This window comes from Falco biarmicus, chromosome Z (assembly GCF_023638135.1).
Source record: "Falco biarmicus isolate bFalBia1 chromosome Z, bFalBia1.pri, whole genome shotgun sequence".
NCBI lineage: Eukaryota > Metazoa > Chordata > Aves > Falconiformes > Falconidae > Falco > Falco biarmicus.
The window spans coordinates 39686649-39703173 of record NC_079311.1 but is presented as its reverse complement, the minus strand read 5'-3'; positions in this window follow the sequence as shown (position 1 = coordinate 39703173).

The window sequence follows — 16525 nt, the reverse complement described above, 5'->3', positions numbered from 1 at the left end:
ATCCCAGAATAATCAAGAAATAAGTGAAGGCATAATTTCGTTCCATGACTGAAGCTTAGTTAATCATCATGTTCAGCTATTCTTACACTACTACTGTGTGTCAAAGTTATTAAAGTCGCTAAATTAAAGAGACACTAATGAATAACAGAGAAAATAAATTAATTACGTGGCATAAATATCACATGTGCATTTGATGCAGGGCTTGTATACCCCTTTTCCAAAACAGATGGAATTGACCTGTTAGCTCCTCCCTCAATCTACAGATCAGAAATATATCCAGATCAACAGCTGGATCATATCTTTCTCTTTTCACTCTGTATATTATACACTTTTATGTATATAGGAAAGGATTTATAAGTAAATCTAGACATCTGAATGATACAGCAGGGATACCTGAAAGAGAATAGTATGAGTAGGACAAAATGATCACTCTTCTGTGTTTTATATGGCTCTGAAGCAGTAACTCAAGGAAATGGAATAAGTATTCTGTGTACAATTTCAGTTTGTTCTGTAAGTGCGTATCTATAAAATTAATACAGAAAGGTTATTTAAAATACTAAAATCTATCAGTGTGTTAGAAGATAGTAGAACGTGACCTTTTTGGTACCACCTACAACTTTATCTTTTCTTTGGCATTCAGGTTACCTGGTTTAACAATCTATTGCATAACCTCCTGAAAAACATTACCTGTCTAATTGTATCCCAGCCTCAGGATGATGCTTTCTTCCAACCTTGGCAGAATATTTCTGAGAGGTGTCTCTGAGTCTATTTTCTTAGTCTGAAGAATGAGCCATTTCCCAAATAAATGTCTTTCTGTTTTGGCATTTTATGAGACATTTTTATTAGACACTAGGCATTTTATTAGACACAAGAAGAATACAGAACCATGACTAAAAGAGCATCAATATGAATCTGATCACATAACCTGGTTTATTTCATTAAAAATTAGCCTAACTGGTTGAGATAGACCAGATAATAACACAGCACTCTGAGGTAGTAATAGTTTGGGGAGTAATTAGTGCCCAGTAAAGTATTTGAGAAATATTCTTACATGAAAGATTTAGTTGTGTTGATTAGTAAAACTTACGCATGTACATATGTGTGTATAGGTATGTGTGACAGCTCAGAGGTTCCTCTAAATTTTATTCAGCACAGCACTGAGGGAAAAATGAATTGATACCTTGGTGTGTCAGTATTTCTCCATAATACTGGGTGAATATTTACTCAAAATGAACTCCACTAGGAAGATAAAGAGTGTGTATGAATCGAGGGCAAAACCTGAACATAGACAGATAGAAGTAAAATTGTTCTTTCTGATTTGAGAAAAGGCAATCACTGGGGAAGACAAAACTTTAAAGACATAGTTCTAATTTATTACACAGCACAGTTAGTTCTCTTGTTACGTTTTAGAAAAACCTTCCCACTGCTGTGTTGCAGCACTTGCTACAAAGTGTTCTATTATTCCATTGTACAAAGCATTCTTTCTTCTTCAATTCATGAATATTAGGGCTACATTCTTGCATCTTGCCTCACGATGCATGTGTGATACTCAGACCATATATGTAGGATCAGGATCTTTCTGTGACAGGTTACCTGGAAATTCTCCCAAAATAATAAAATCCTGAGTGGCAACTGGCTTAGCTGTATATATCACATTCATAACACTTAGATATTCCTGAATGACTTAAAATCTGTAGAACTATAGAATCATAGGATATCTCAAGTTGGAAGAGACCCATAAGAATCATTGAGTCCAACTCCCTGCTCCTCACAAAACTACCTAACACCAAACTATGTGACTCAGAGTGTCACCCAGATGCTTCTTGAATGCTGAGGGGCTTTGTGCCATGACCACTTCCAGTGGCTGGCTACCCTCTCAGTGAAGAACCTTTTCCCAATGTCTAATCTGAACTTCCCCATGACACAGCTTCATTCCATTTTCTTGTGTCTTGTCACTGGTCACCAAAGAGAGGAGATCCACACCTCCCTCTCCACTGCACCCATTGAGGAAATTACAGCCTGTGGTGAGGTCACCTCTCAGCCTTCTTTTCTGCAGGCTGAACAAACCAAGTCACCTCAGTCACTCCTCACAAATCTTGCCCTTGAGGCCTTTCACCATCTTGGTCGCCCTTGTCTGGACACACTCTAGTAGTCTGATGTTCTTATATTGAGGCACCCAGAACTGCACACAGTACTCAAGGTCGGGCCACATCAGTGCAGTGAAGAGTGGGACAACCACCTCCCTCCACCAGCTAGCTGTGCTGGTGGAGGCCCTTTTAGCTTCCAGACTACACTGTTGACTTATGACCAGTTTACTATTAATATACATCAAATTACAGCCAAGGAATAAAAAAATAGAAGCACTTTGGTACCAAGTATTCCCAGATAACTGAGTTACTTCTGTGTAAGCCAAATGTCATTATAAATTAGCAGCAGTATTGGACTAAGGATTGTGATGGTAGGAATGCATCTGTTTCTCATTCACTAGAGCTCAAAGTGCCAAGTTCAGCTTAGGGTGTTTGACATGACTCACAGTTTGTACGTTTTCTCCATTTCAACTTCTTCACTCATTAAAATCTTGTTACCTTCATAAAGTCATATGAAATTTCAAAGAAGATTTTAAAAAGGAGGAGGTCAATATTGTGAGGTTTCTTTGGTCTTTATTATTATAATTTAAGCCTTATAATCAAGGTATCAGGTTTAAAAACCATCAGATTAAATAACTATATAAGTGAAAATAATCTACACAGTTTGTCGGTTAGAAGAAGGAGGATGTTGGCAATTTCTTATTTAGAAGAACGAAAACAAACTGCTTGCGTCAGCACATGTTTATGCATGTAAGTGCAAACCTGCAGTATACCAGCAGTAGTTAACATGCAACCTTTATCAATTTGTGTCATTGTTATCCTTCTAAGTGATCATATGCTCTTGCTTATTATAAACAAACCACAGTGTCTCTTATCTTCTTTATGCATTCCTTTTTATTTTTGTATTTTTAGAAAGCTGAGATTCCTGCAGAGCTGTTAGAGCTCAGAGAATGAGACATTTGAAACAAAATTTCCATAAGGCCTAAATAGCCAGGCATTAGATTTAATCTTGTTCTCAAAGACTGCAGTTTATGTGATTACCTGTACTTAACATAAAGATGTCTTTTCTGAACAGTTCAGGCAAGTGTCAACGTTTCATGTTTCCAAATAAGAACAATATTAAAACTAAGGCTTTATTCAGGTTCTAAAAGAGAAGTAAGGAAGAAAACTGTTCTGATTCACTCCCTCTTGTTAAAACTAACAAGCCTGAGACATTTTATTCTACAAATTACCTCTATGTTTCAGAGAGATGATTATTACCTTTAACAGCAAACGCTAGACTGATTTTTTTGATCCATTTGAAAGAATGGATAAATAAAACAAAGGATCATGCACAATGTAATAGTCATAACTGTGAAGAAAGAAAAACAGTATTCACTGTAGAGTGGTGGTTTTACAGTTGTTGGCATTAAATACTGTGTACTTGGTAACAGTTTTCAGAGACGTAATCAAGATTATGCTAATTTTATCTTGCAAGAGAAAAGGGCAATGGTGTGCTCTTTTTTGAGAAATGAAGTCTTCCACCCTTTCCAAGATCTTTTCTCTGTCAGGCACAAGTCAGCAAAGCAGAGCCAGAGTACAGTAATGTAAGTATTGTTGACACAAGAGATCACACATTGAACTGTCAGTTCTCTCTTTTCAGCCAAGCTTTTTTCTCTGTGGTGGGTTGACCCTAGCCAGGAGCTAAGCCCACACCTAGTTTCTTGCTAACTCCTCCTCAGTGGGATGGGGGAGAGAATTGGAAGAATAATACCTACAAATCTGTGGGTTGAGATAAAGATAGTTTTATAGGTGAAGCAAAGCTCTGTGTGCAAGCAAAGCAAAATACAAAATTATTTCAACACTTCTAATCAGGATGCAGATGTCCAGTCTCTCCCTGGGAAGCAGGGTCTCAGAACGCATAACAATTACTTGGGCAGTTAAACACCATAACCACATGTATCCACCTTCCTCCTCTTTTCCCCAAGATTTTTTCACTGAACATGATGTCATATGGTATGGGATAATCCTTTGGACAGCTCAGGTCAGCTGTCCCACCTGTGTTCCATCCCAGCTTCTTGCCCCCACCGAGCCTACTCATTGTGTAGGCAGAGAGGAAAAATAGTAATAAAAAAGAAACCTTGATGCTGTGCAAGCACTGCTCAGCAATAGCCTAAACATCAGTGTGTTATCAACACTGTTAATCCCAAGAGTGTCCAGTACAGGTAAGGCCACTAGCAGCTGGTGCTGATTGGCATGAGTTGTTGCAGTGTGTGATGCCAATCTGCTGCCATGCCTGCAGCTCACAGCCAGCCCTCCTGTAAGGTTCTCTTCATGCTGCCAGCTGACAGAGCAAGTGACAGCTTGCTTGTGCTCAAGGTACAGCCTTTTTCTTACAGCCTAGTTAATATGGTTAAGATACAAAGAATTACTAACAGAGGCTGGAACTAAAGCAATGATTAACTCCACCTATTGAATAAGCTCACTAAGATGTAGCAAGCTTTCTGAGACACCTGGGATGTAACAGAAGACAAGAGATGTGGGGTAAGGGAGCACTGCAGTCAAAACTGTATAGCACAGAGAACAAATGAAGTTATAGAAGAACAAGTAGTGTGCATGTTCCCCAAGAAAGTTCAGATGAAGTTTGGCAACTTGTCAACCACCAGGGGTCTTCAAAGACCCCAGGAAAGGCACCCAGGAGCAAAATGTGCATATGCAACTGCTTTATGCATATGCAAGTAATTTCAGGAAAGTAGTTATAATATGTATTAGATTTCAGGGAAGTATGATGAATATGTATGTTTTGTTGTAATAAATTGAGGACACTGGTCAGATAGGTGCGCATGATTTAGGATGCTAATCTCCATGCACCCAGTGCTGCAACAAAGAATGCCTGCCTTCTAAACTTACAAAATGAAGTCTAGAGGTTCTTCTTTTTGCCATTTTTTTTGGAATCACAGCTATTGTATCCTCTATAATGCTAAATTCAGCTTTTCCTAATCTGGGTCCCTGTGAGTTCAGTGCAAAGTTAATTTTTAAAATTAATTTTTATACTCCACACTTGTGTTCTGTTTTTGACACATATGTGTCAAGTGCCTAATTCCTCTTGTTCCTTTCTTTCTTCTTGGTACTCCAATCTGTCTTCCTTCGCTCTCCTGTTAAAGGATATTCATCATGCTTCTGCATTTTGATAATTTATGATAAACAGCTCTTGATCTTCTTACCATATCTATTGCATCTGAGCATATGGAGACTTCTGTTCAGCTTTCAAAAGGCCTGTACTCAGCTCTCAACAATGCAGATTGGGAAGTGTAAAAAGGGCTGCCTTTAGTTTGCTCAAAGAGATTCTTTCCATGTAGCCTTTTTTATCTTTTTCCTTTTTTTTTTCTTTTTATGCAGCTGAACAATTATAGATACATAGAAAAGTGTTTGATGTTCTAGATTTCAGAAAACTAACAAGTAAGAAATGGAAATTTTCCTGTAGTCCTGATTTTTCCTTCAATTTTTTAATTTTTTTAAAATTTAATTTCAATTATTTTCTGGGGTTGGAATTTCTTCTTATCTGTTGTTAATAGCAAGTATTTCAGGAATTTGACTTTTGCATCTTGATCTTCCTATTGTTGTGGTTTTATGCTCATTATAAACCTCTTCCTCAAGGTACAAGTGTTAATTTTCAGACACCAGTCTTTTATTCTTTAAAAGGTTTCCCAGCCACATGATTAAACAGACATTAACTAAGAACTAATCTTTTAACCACTCACTACCTTTTTGTAATTTCTTCTGGGAGGTGATGCTTCATTTTATTTCCCTCTATTCCCAATTTAACAACTTCCAATATTTCCTGTATCAGTCCTCTTCAAGCTGCGGTGCCACATGGTAAAGAATTGAAATTAAAATGCAGCTAGAAATATTAATAACTAAAAGATGAAATATCTGAAAAGGTTGTTACAATTATTCCGAAGTGAGGCATTTTAAAAATAAAATATGTCTAAAATAGTGTTTAATCACCTTCCTACCAAACTCCTAGCCTGTTATTTTAAGATGGGTGTGCAGATTACCATGAATGTGCCCTCCAACAATCCTGGGATTTAAAAGCAATAGACCATGTAAAAAATATTTCATTTGTGGATTCAGTTTAAACTGAGCTTAATTTTTTAGGTAGGTCCTCAGAATTTTTTTCTCTGATAAGAATTTGTCACTTTTATTTTAGATAGGCAAATATCTGAATCTTTAGTGCTCCAAAAGTAGTCCTGATTTGTCAAAGAACAAACCAAACCAAAACTGACAAAGATAATAAACTTAATAAAAATCCCAGTTTTAAATTATATTTTCCAGTTTCATCTGGAAATTTTCAGAAAATTTAATTGCAACTTGGCTGTATTTGTTATATATCACAAGAAGATTGGATTCCTCCAAACTATAAAATCTCTTGATCTGTCATGACCTTTGGTTTCTGTAGTGTATTTGAGTACCCTTTGGTCCACCTTCTAACATTTTCAGTCCATCTTCTTCTACGCCTTTTCATGGGTATGGAAGCATTTTCATGTTATGCAGCATCTTAATACTATTGATTGTTTCTGCTGTGAGTACAGTATGAAGAGTGCTTTCCAAGTGCATGTAGGGGCTGTTTTTACAGGCTGTTCATATTCCTGCATCAAAACTTAAAAGCTGCTAGGCTTATAAAATTTCTGTGTAATGATCCAGAATTGCTGTTAAACATATACAGATAATTACATAGTAAAAACATATTGCATCTCTTGCAAAAACAGTGAAAATAACAGCTTCTTTTTCTCTCCAGTTCCTTTTCTCAAGAATTATCCCCATGAGCAACATAAAATTATAACTTGTAAAGTACAAGATGCATTATAAATCATGTCCTACCCACATGTGACAAATTATATCAAATATTTGCATGTGATAGAGCTACTCAAAAAGTCCTGAAAAAAAAGGCAATATGGGTATCATAGAACCATAGAATGGTTTGGATTGGAGGGATCTTAAAGATCATCTAGCTCCTACAACCTCTTCCATGGGCAGGGATACCTTCCACTAAATCAGGTTGCTCAAAGCCCCATCTAGCCTGGCATTAATGACTATCAGGGATGGGTCACTGTCCCATCCAGCCTGGTGGGAGGAGGAAGAGGATGTTGTTATTCTCTGCATGGCAACTTGGAATAACTAGAGTTACTCAGAGACTTAGTGTAATACAGAGATATTTACTGGTTGGTTTGCTTATTGCAATTGGTATGTGGCAGAGAACAGAGATTTGTAAACTCAAATTCTTAAACATATGGTATGAGGAAACAGAGTAAGCAGTAAACCTGAATTCTCAAACTTCAGACATAGGGCTATTGTACAAGAAAATAAAAAGGGAGAGAAGGAAAGAAGGAAAGAAGAAGAGAAAGTGTTCACCACCCTCAGATCCCACATTGTCTTAATCTGCAGTCTTCTATGGATTGCAGGTAACCTTCAGGTAGTGGGCATATGTGTGTGCCTATGTGGGGTACATTTTTATGTGCTCGGTCTCCACGCAGCTCCTCCCAAGAGGGGCCTTTGGGTATCAATGCACATGTGCATTAGGCTTTGTGGAAAGTTCTCAAAATTATTTGGGTGGTAGTATCAGGGTTCAGGGTGTCTCCAGACCCCTGCCAGAATCACCTTCAACTGATCTTTCTTTCAGCATGAAAGCACTTTGTCTCAGCCTATGTGACTTCTAGGCTAGGCCGTGGGCACAGAAATCTGCCACCCATCCTATGCAGAGTGTGCCTTTCTGTACCTTTCAATTCTTAATATGCTCAGGCAAGAGAGATGTTTAAGACATTCCGAAAATGTTTCTATGATCAGTTCTGAATAGTCCCTCACAGACATCCACAACTTCTCTGGGCAACCTGTTCCAGTGTCTCACCATCCTCACAGTAAATAATTTCTTCCTAATAGCTAATCTAAACCTGCTCTCTTTCACTTCAAAATCATCACCCTTGTCCTATCACTACAGGCTCCTGTAAAAAGTCCCTCTCCAGCTTTCTTGTAGGCCCCTTTTAGGTACTGGAACACTGTTATGTCTCCCCAGAGCCTTGTCTTCTCCAGGCTGAACAACCCCAACTCTCTCAGCCTGTCTTTGTTTGAGAGGTGCTCCAGCCCTCTTATCGTCTTCATGGTCCTCCTCTGGACTCGCTCCAACATGTCCATGTTCTTCTTATGTTTGAGGCCCCAGAGCTGAACACAGTACTCGAGGTGGGGTCTCACCAGAGCAGAGTGGAAGGGGAAAATCACTTCCCCTGACCTGCTGGGCACATTTCTTTTGATGCAGCTCAGGATTCAGTGGGTTTTCTGGGCTTTAGGCACACATTGTTGGGCTCTGTTGAGCTTTTTGTTCACCAGCACCCCAAGTCCTCTCCTCACAGCTGCTCTCAATCCATTCTCTACCCAGCCTGCATTGCTACTGAAGGTTACCCTGGCCAAGCTGCATGATCTTGCATTTGGCCTTGTTGAACTTCATGAGGTTTGCTCAGGCCCACCTCTCAAGCCTGTCAAGGTCCCTCTGGATGGCATCGTTTCTCTCCAGCATGAATAAGCATGATGCTTAAAATAATTTTGTTGTTTAAATAAACATAGAGACTTATCTAGAAGGCATAAAACTATTTTAAAAATTATAGTCAAGGGATAATCTTTGTCACTGGTTTGAAGTATTCAAATAAAATGTAATACAACTAAGTATTATCTTTATTTCTTCCCTTTATATATTAACCTTATTTCATATTCTGTACTAAACTTTCAGTAGTTAAGGTCATAATACAGGTCACAGGTGTCAAAGTGAAGTAACCTGGAAAGAAGTAGCATTACTTCCCTTGATGGCAGGACAAGCCCACCCAACAATAGAATACATTTACTTTCAAGTAGAAAGAGCTAATTTTATTCATGCTTTAAGACAATTCAAGTAGAATCAGCTAATTTTATTCGTGCTATAAGGCAATCTGCAGTATTTCTTTATAAGGTGAACAAAAGACCATATTTTGTAGGAAGACAGCAAGGTCTGTTACATCCCTGCTACATCATAAATGGTATACTGAAATAATTCCATAATTTTTGCAGCATATCTTTAAAATGTCATGTTAGTCACTTATTCAAAGTTATAAAATGTCTTTTAACACAAATAATACCATATTCATAGTCCATTCTGAAATTGCTTGTCACTAAATACCCAGTGCCCTTATTCTTTTATTATCTTCTCATATATATTTTCTAGTTTTTCATCTATGAGGGAGAAATTTATTTCATTTCTAGATCTCTGAAGTTGTCCATACGTATGGGCAGTTTTGTATGGATACTGCAAATCTCTTTTTCTATTAAAAGATATATACACATCATATATACACATATATGAAAAGAAATATTTCAGTTACATGTAGAAATAACTTTTTGTGTTCTGATTATCATGACAACACAAGTTGTGTCTGTGAAAGGGGGTACAGAACCAAACCCAACTATACAGTTATATTCATTTAATTTGAACCTTTAAACAGTTTGCAGTAAGTTTCCCCACCAACCTCACTCATATTTGTCATGTCTAAACTGTGAACACAGGCATAAACTTTCAATTTGTGCCAATGTTCATCAGAGAAACACTGTTAGTCTTAAGGCAATTCCTGTGATAGCAAAAAAGTCTATCCAGTTCTAGTACAGCATCATGTGAAATTGCCCCTTTTGATTCATCTACTGAACAGTCATGAACTGCAGCTGTGGATTTACTATGCTGGCTTAGGATCTTTGCAAGCACACAGACTCATTTTCAAGAAAAGCAACACAATGATGGATGCCAGTATAAATCTCCAAAATAGATACTGTAAGACTCAGCAAACAAATTAATGACTCTAGGTATCTCAGCAATTCTGTAAGCCACATTGTTCCTTTCATATGTGGAGCTAATAGTTATATACAGACTTCCAGGCAGCAATATATTTTGTGAAATATCTAAATATATGTTATTGGAAAGGAAGAATTGTTGGTGATTTGCATGTTATCTCATATTTTATGAAAGTATTTGCACATCATAGGACAAAAAAATTCTGTTAAAATATTTGCATATTAGACAATCAATTTCTAATGATAAAGAAAATTGAACACTAAAAATTGCTTAAAGAATCAGCCTATTGGCAACTTAATCCTCATCAAACAAAACTTTCAAGATCATGTTAGACAAATACTGCCAGTAAGGTCTTACATATTTAATTTATCTTTGATAAAGGACAAGATGGGCTACAGTCAACTCCATCAAAAGTCACTTTCAATTATACTAGTTTAATAGAACATCCTTACTTGAAAATCAGGATATTGAGGTTAAAGTCTTGCTCCCCTTACTCTCCCCAGGTCAGTTCAAGTACTCTGGAACCAGAGACTAAGTATATGTTCTGCAAAAATCTGCAGTGCATTCTCTCAGTGGTAGAGACAATGTTATTTAATTGTTAAAAGACCCTGAAGAGTTTGATTGGTGATAAAGAAAACCTGAAAGAAAGGTACAGTGATGTGATTTTTGACCTTGTAAGGTGTTGTGGTTTAACCCTGGCCAGCAACCAAGCTCCACACAGCTGCTTGCTCAATCCCCCTTACCCAGAGGGTTGGGGAGGAGAATCAGAAAGGAACGTAAAACTCAGGGGTTGAGATATGAACAGTTTAATAGGTAAAGCAAAAGCTGCACATGCAGGCCAAGCAAAACAAGGAATTCATTCACCACTTCCCATGGGCAGGTGCTCAGCCATGCCCAGGAAAGCTGGGGTCCATCACGCGTAACAGTTACTTGGGAAGAGAAATGCCATCATTCTGAATGTCCCCCACTTCCTTCTTCTTCCCCCAGTTTATATACTCAGCATGATGTCATATGGTATGGAATTTCCCTTTGGCTAGTTGGGGTCACCTGTCCTGGCTGTGTTCCCTCCCAATGTCCTGTGCCCCCTGAGCCCTCTTGCTGGCAGGGCCTGAGCAGTCATGTGAAAAGTCTGACACTGAAGCTGAAAAGTCCTTGACTTAGTATAAATATCACCCAGCAACAACTAAAGACATCAGTGTCCTGTCAGCATTGTTCTCACATCATAGCCAAAACACAGCACTGTATTAACTATAAGGAAGAAAATTAACTCTATCCCAGCTGAAACCATAAGACTTGGAGGAGGGGACATAATTTGCCACATAAAATATGGAAGGTTTGACTTCTGGTGTCTTGGATTGTTTTAATGTAGCAGATTGTCTGACATTGCAGAGGTCAATGTTAAACTAAGTTTTTGGAACTGTTGTGGTTGTTCACTGTGGCTAGAGTGTCTCTCCCCATGAAAAATCTGAGATAAGCAGTCACACTTACTGCTGGTATAGATGATGCTAGGGCATTATTATTCACAGATGGGTGTTCCTACCACCACAATATTATACTTAAGAATTCAAGTATTAGCTCAATAGAAAAGATATTTGGTTTTGAATTCATGTAAAGATTTTCATCTGTACTGAACAGTATAGAAAGACTCAAACTGTACATTGACAATTGTCTAATACAGAAGACAGTCTAGACCTCTTATATAAACTTGGGTAATGCTACATTTGGAAGAAACATCAAACAAGGAATACTGACCCTGAAGTAATATAGTGCTTTGAATAAGTGTCATGTAAAGGAGAAAAGAAACAAGTCACGTCTCTATAAACAAACAGGGAAAAACACCCCAAAAAACAAAACCCAAAAAAGCATTTCTGTTCAAACACTTCCCTTATCTTACAATAAGTGGAGTAGTTCCTGCGCTTGGTTTTGTTACTGCTTCCTAAATCAGAAAAAATTTCAGATTCACATGTAAAAATAGTAAAAAAAGTGAGGATGCTAACATTATGGAAAATAAGACAAGACTATCAAAGTTGACAGACATCAATAAGAATGGAAGAAGCAAAATTTTTGTTACAGTGAAAATTACAGACTTAGCTTGCTGCTCTACCACACATTAATCAAAAGTCTGACTATGAGATATTTATTGGCTTTAATTGGTTTGCTTCTCACTTTAGAGTGAATAGCTGAAACTGTGTTACAGTATTAATGAGTACAATTGATCTTCTAGACTCAGCCTTCCAATATACAAAGTTAATATAGGAGTATATATTAGGTTTTAAGAGGAAATTTGTCTTTTCCTTTGTCTATGACTTATTTATGTGAGGCATTTCAAATATATAGACTTGTAATTAGTTCTCTGTGGTCTAATGGATTTTAATTTAGTAGTGAAGTTAGGAGCAGACAGGTAGAGTTTGCAGTGCTGGAAGTCATATCAGCATTGATAAAAGTTACAATGGACAGCACACTCATGAGCTAAGATCTGCCATTCAAATTTTCTGGCAATATCAAACCTGTCAGCAAATGTAATTCATGCCTAAAGACAAGATGACACAGAATTGTTGAGATGGTCTGTTAAGAGTAATGGAAATCTCAAAAAAGTAAAGCAAAGAAAAAAGAAAAAGAAAAGAAAAGAAAGGAAAAGAAAAGAAAAGAAAAGGAAAGGAAAGGAAAGGAAAGGAAAGGAAAGGAAAGGAAAGGAAAGGAAAGGAAAGGAGAGAAAAGAAAAGAAAAGAAAAGAAAAGAAAAGAAAAGAAAAGAAAAGACAAAAAGAAAAGAAAAGAAAAGAAAAGAAAAGACGAAAAGAAAAGAAAAGAAAAGAAAAGAAAAGAAAAGAAAAGAAAAGAAAAGAAAAGAAGAAAAGAAAAGAAAAGAAAAGACGAAAAGAAAAGAAAAGAAAAGAAAAGAAAAGACGAAAAGAAAAGAAAAGAAAAGAAAAGAAAAGAAAAGAAAAGAAAAGAAAAGAAAAGAAAAGAAAAGAAAAGAAAAGAAAAGAAAAGAAAAGAAGAAAGAAAAAAAAAAAAAAAGAAAAGATAAAAAATAAATCATGTACTTTTCAAAAACTAAACCAAAAACATTGTCAAGAACCAGCAAAAAATTGAGGAAACATAATAATTCAAGTAAGAAAAGGGAATTAACAACTTGGGAAGTATATTTAAATAAGCTATATGGCCTCAGTAATAAAGGGTGGTATTACTCAACCAGTCTTCATAAGGTGGTTGTAAAGCAGTTAAAGTCTCTAGGATCTCAGAGGTGTAGCCAAAAAGTATATATGTTGGTGACGGTAAATACTAAGAGGGAGGAGATAAGGCTGTTGCTGCATTACTGAAAAAATGTGGTTGGCTACTGGTAAATAGTTTACATTTGTTGCTGAAGCAAAAGTAGCCTTAAGACTATCCAAAACAAGTTACTGTCTGTGGAAAACTAGATTACAAACTTGGGTCTATAGGAGAATCCATTTTCTGTAATTTTTTTTTTTTAAGTGTTGACAAAGTCGTAGGAAAGATCTCTGTCAATCTGAGTTCTGGACTTGTATTTGTGTGTTAGTTTAGTCTTTCTAGATAATTAGCTTCTTTTTGTGATGTGTTCTGTTGTCTAGACTGGAGAAGTCAGCCTAAGCCCATCTTTTGGTACTGAAGATATTGAAAATTTCCTAAAGCAAAACAATGGAGGTAAACAAGTGATTTATCAGAGACTGTTTACAACTGTTATGGAAAACTATCTTCACTCTAGTATTACTCTGTTGCCCAGCTACAAAGAATTAATCAAGTGTGGCACAGGCAGAGGTTTTCTCCAGAACATGTTGCTGTGCATCTGTTGGGCAACAGAAATAACGCACTACTAGTTACGGTGCTACATTTTTTTATTAGGTGATCTTTCAGTATTTTTATTTGGGCAAGAAGAAAGTCACTCTGTAGAAATTGTCCTTAAAATCACATTGTTGGGGAATTCTAACTCAATTAAAATATTGTGAATTGGAAAAATCATGACACAACAAATAGTTTTCAATACCTACAATCAGAATTAAAACAATACAGAGGAAAAAATATAAAAACAAAACCAAACCAAAACAAAAAACAAACAAACCCCAATCCCCTAACAGATTGTATGCCAAATGTGGCATGAATGCCTCTCAGATTACTTTGTAGGGATGTGTTAATTCTTGAGCAACTCTATTGTCCTGAATCTGCTTGGTGATCTGTGCAAAGTGTTGTTTTTATTCCATAATCTTAGAAATCCTGAGAAGTGTTTCACTACTTGTGACATTTTAGGGATGTGAAAACTGCTACCAATCAATTGGATGTCTTGCATTTACAGACTGATGGGTGTGGGCTGGCTCTGAATTTACAAGATAAACCTTCTACAAAATGCAGATTATATTTATCTAGATTAATAGGATTTAAGCATTTCTGTTCATATAAAGGTAATGGTATTTCTGTGTGAAAGCTGTGCTGTGACAGATTTGATTGATATGTTTCAATGGAATTTGCACAACAATGTGACCAAAGCAGCAGCACTTGCTAGAAATATTTTGAGTTTACAGTTCTGAAAGTAAATTAACTTAGTCAGATAGTTACATTTTATAAATGAACTTGATAGATTTTTATAACTTGTTTCCTCTTGCATTTTTATTGAAATGATCTGCATGTTATACCACAAATGTTTTAGATCACATTTGCTAAATTTACTGAAAAAGTTACATGTTGTCATTGCTGATAATCTCCAGATGGTATACAAACTTCTTCCTTCCTTTTGCATGGTATGCCATAATAGACAACCATAAAGGAGAAAGACATGTTATTTTTGATTGTGTGATTGTCTCATGTAAGCTTTAAGTTCTCTGCCTAATAAGGCCTCTTAAAAATGTTGTAATGTTAATACAAAAAGACATGTGCGACTAAATGAAAACACCTTTAAATTCCATTAGTGATGGAAATTTTGTGTACAGTTTTCATGGCTGAAGAAGGAATTGGGGACATACAAATGAATCTTCCATTTAAGAGATCAAAAGTTAGATGGACATTCTTTTTCACACACTAGACTATGACTGGTATTTTACTGTTAGGAAAAGATTTATTAGACTTAATTATGTATAAATTAAAATTACTAATAAGTCTTTGCAATTTGAATAAAAATTTGTGCATTAATTAGTCTCATAAAAATCCAGTAAAGAATTCTTAGCTGCTCTATTTGTAGTACCAGAGTCTAAACCTCTAACTCATTTATAGTGGACCTATTATTCTGTGTGTTCATACAAGACTTAGGAAGATAGAGCTGAAGCTTAAACTACTATTGCTGTGGTACACATACCTGAATATACACACAGCATGTCCAGTAGTAAACTATTAGGAAATTGCCTTTACATTCTTAATGTGACTTAATAGGAGAAGTTTTATTAATATTTATTTAATTATATAATTATTTTTTTCTCTCACAGTGGGTTACTGACTTATTTTCTCACAGGAAAATATAGTTGCTTTTTCCACTACATTTCAAATTTTAAGTTTAAAACATCTAGGCAATTCTGTTTGGTGTTGAATTGTTGACAAAAAATAAAAAAGGCAAAATTAATAAAAAAAGTCATAGTATATTCTTTCTATAACTGTTCTCATTTTTAAGATGTTACTAATTTTTAACTAACATTTCCAAAAATTTCCAAACCTTTGATCTTGAACATTGACAGCTGCTGTGAAAGTTCCAGTTAGAATAAATTAAGTATGCCAAAATTATAAGAGTATAATTGGTAACCTTATTTATAGAGAATACTTTTTTCTGCTCTGTTCATTCCTGTAAATAAAAATGTATATACTTGTAGCATTTTATGTATATGTGACTTCCTTCATATACAATAGCACTTTCAGAGTGATTGGGAGTCTAAAGTCTTAGACATGAATTGCAGTATTTCAGCTCTGATGGTATAAATGTCATCTGTCTTAGGCATAGGTCAGAAATAGTCCACAAGACTTATTCAAAGGTCTCTAGCTTGTAACTAAGGATGACTCTCTGTTAGTTTAGATGCACAGGGAATTTGCTGTAATCCTAAACCAAGAATGTTTCATATAGGTAACCATCTAGAGACAGTCAACATACCCAGATAGACCAGTAAGTATCCATACGTGTTTATCTGGTGTTGTGCATGTGCCAGCATTCCCTTGATTTTATTTATAACTTCTTTTTCCAAAAGCTATAAATGTAATGGAAAGATCCCATGCAATCTAGGAGTAAAAATCAGTATTGATCTCATTCCTCCCATCTTTGGTAGTTGGGCAGTATGCTGAAAAAAGAATAAAATACTTATCCAGAAATCTCCTCTTGTTGGCAGCAAGCAGAGTTACACTTAATACAAAATTCACCTAGAACTCTGCAGTAATTGGTAAAAGTAAATAATCCTCTGATCAGTAGCACATTCTAGAAAGATGTTGCTGATTCAGCTAAAGTCTTAAACATCTTTCCAATGAATATATCTTTGCAATACTGCAGTAATTTAAACCATAATTATTTTCATTAAGTCTTTCTTTACCTAACCTGTTTTATTCATGCTATTATAATTCACCATATACTATTCACAAAGCCCAGGCTATTTCATATTTCATTTCATACT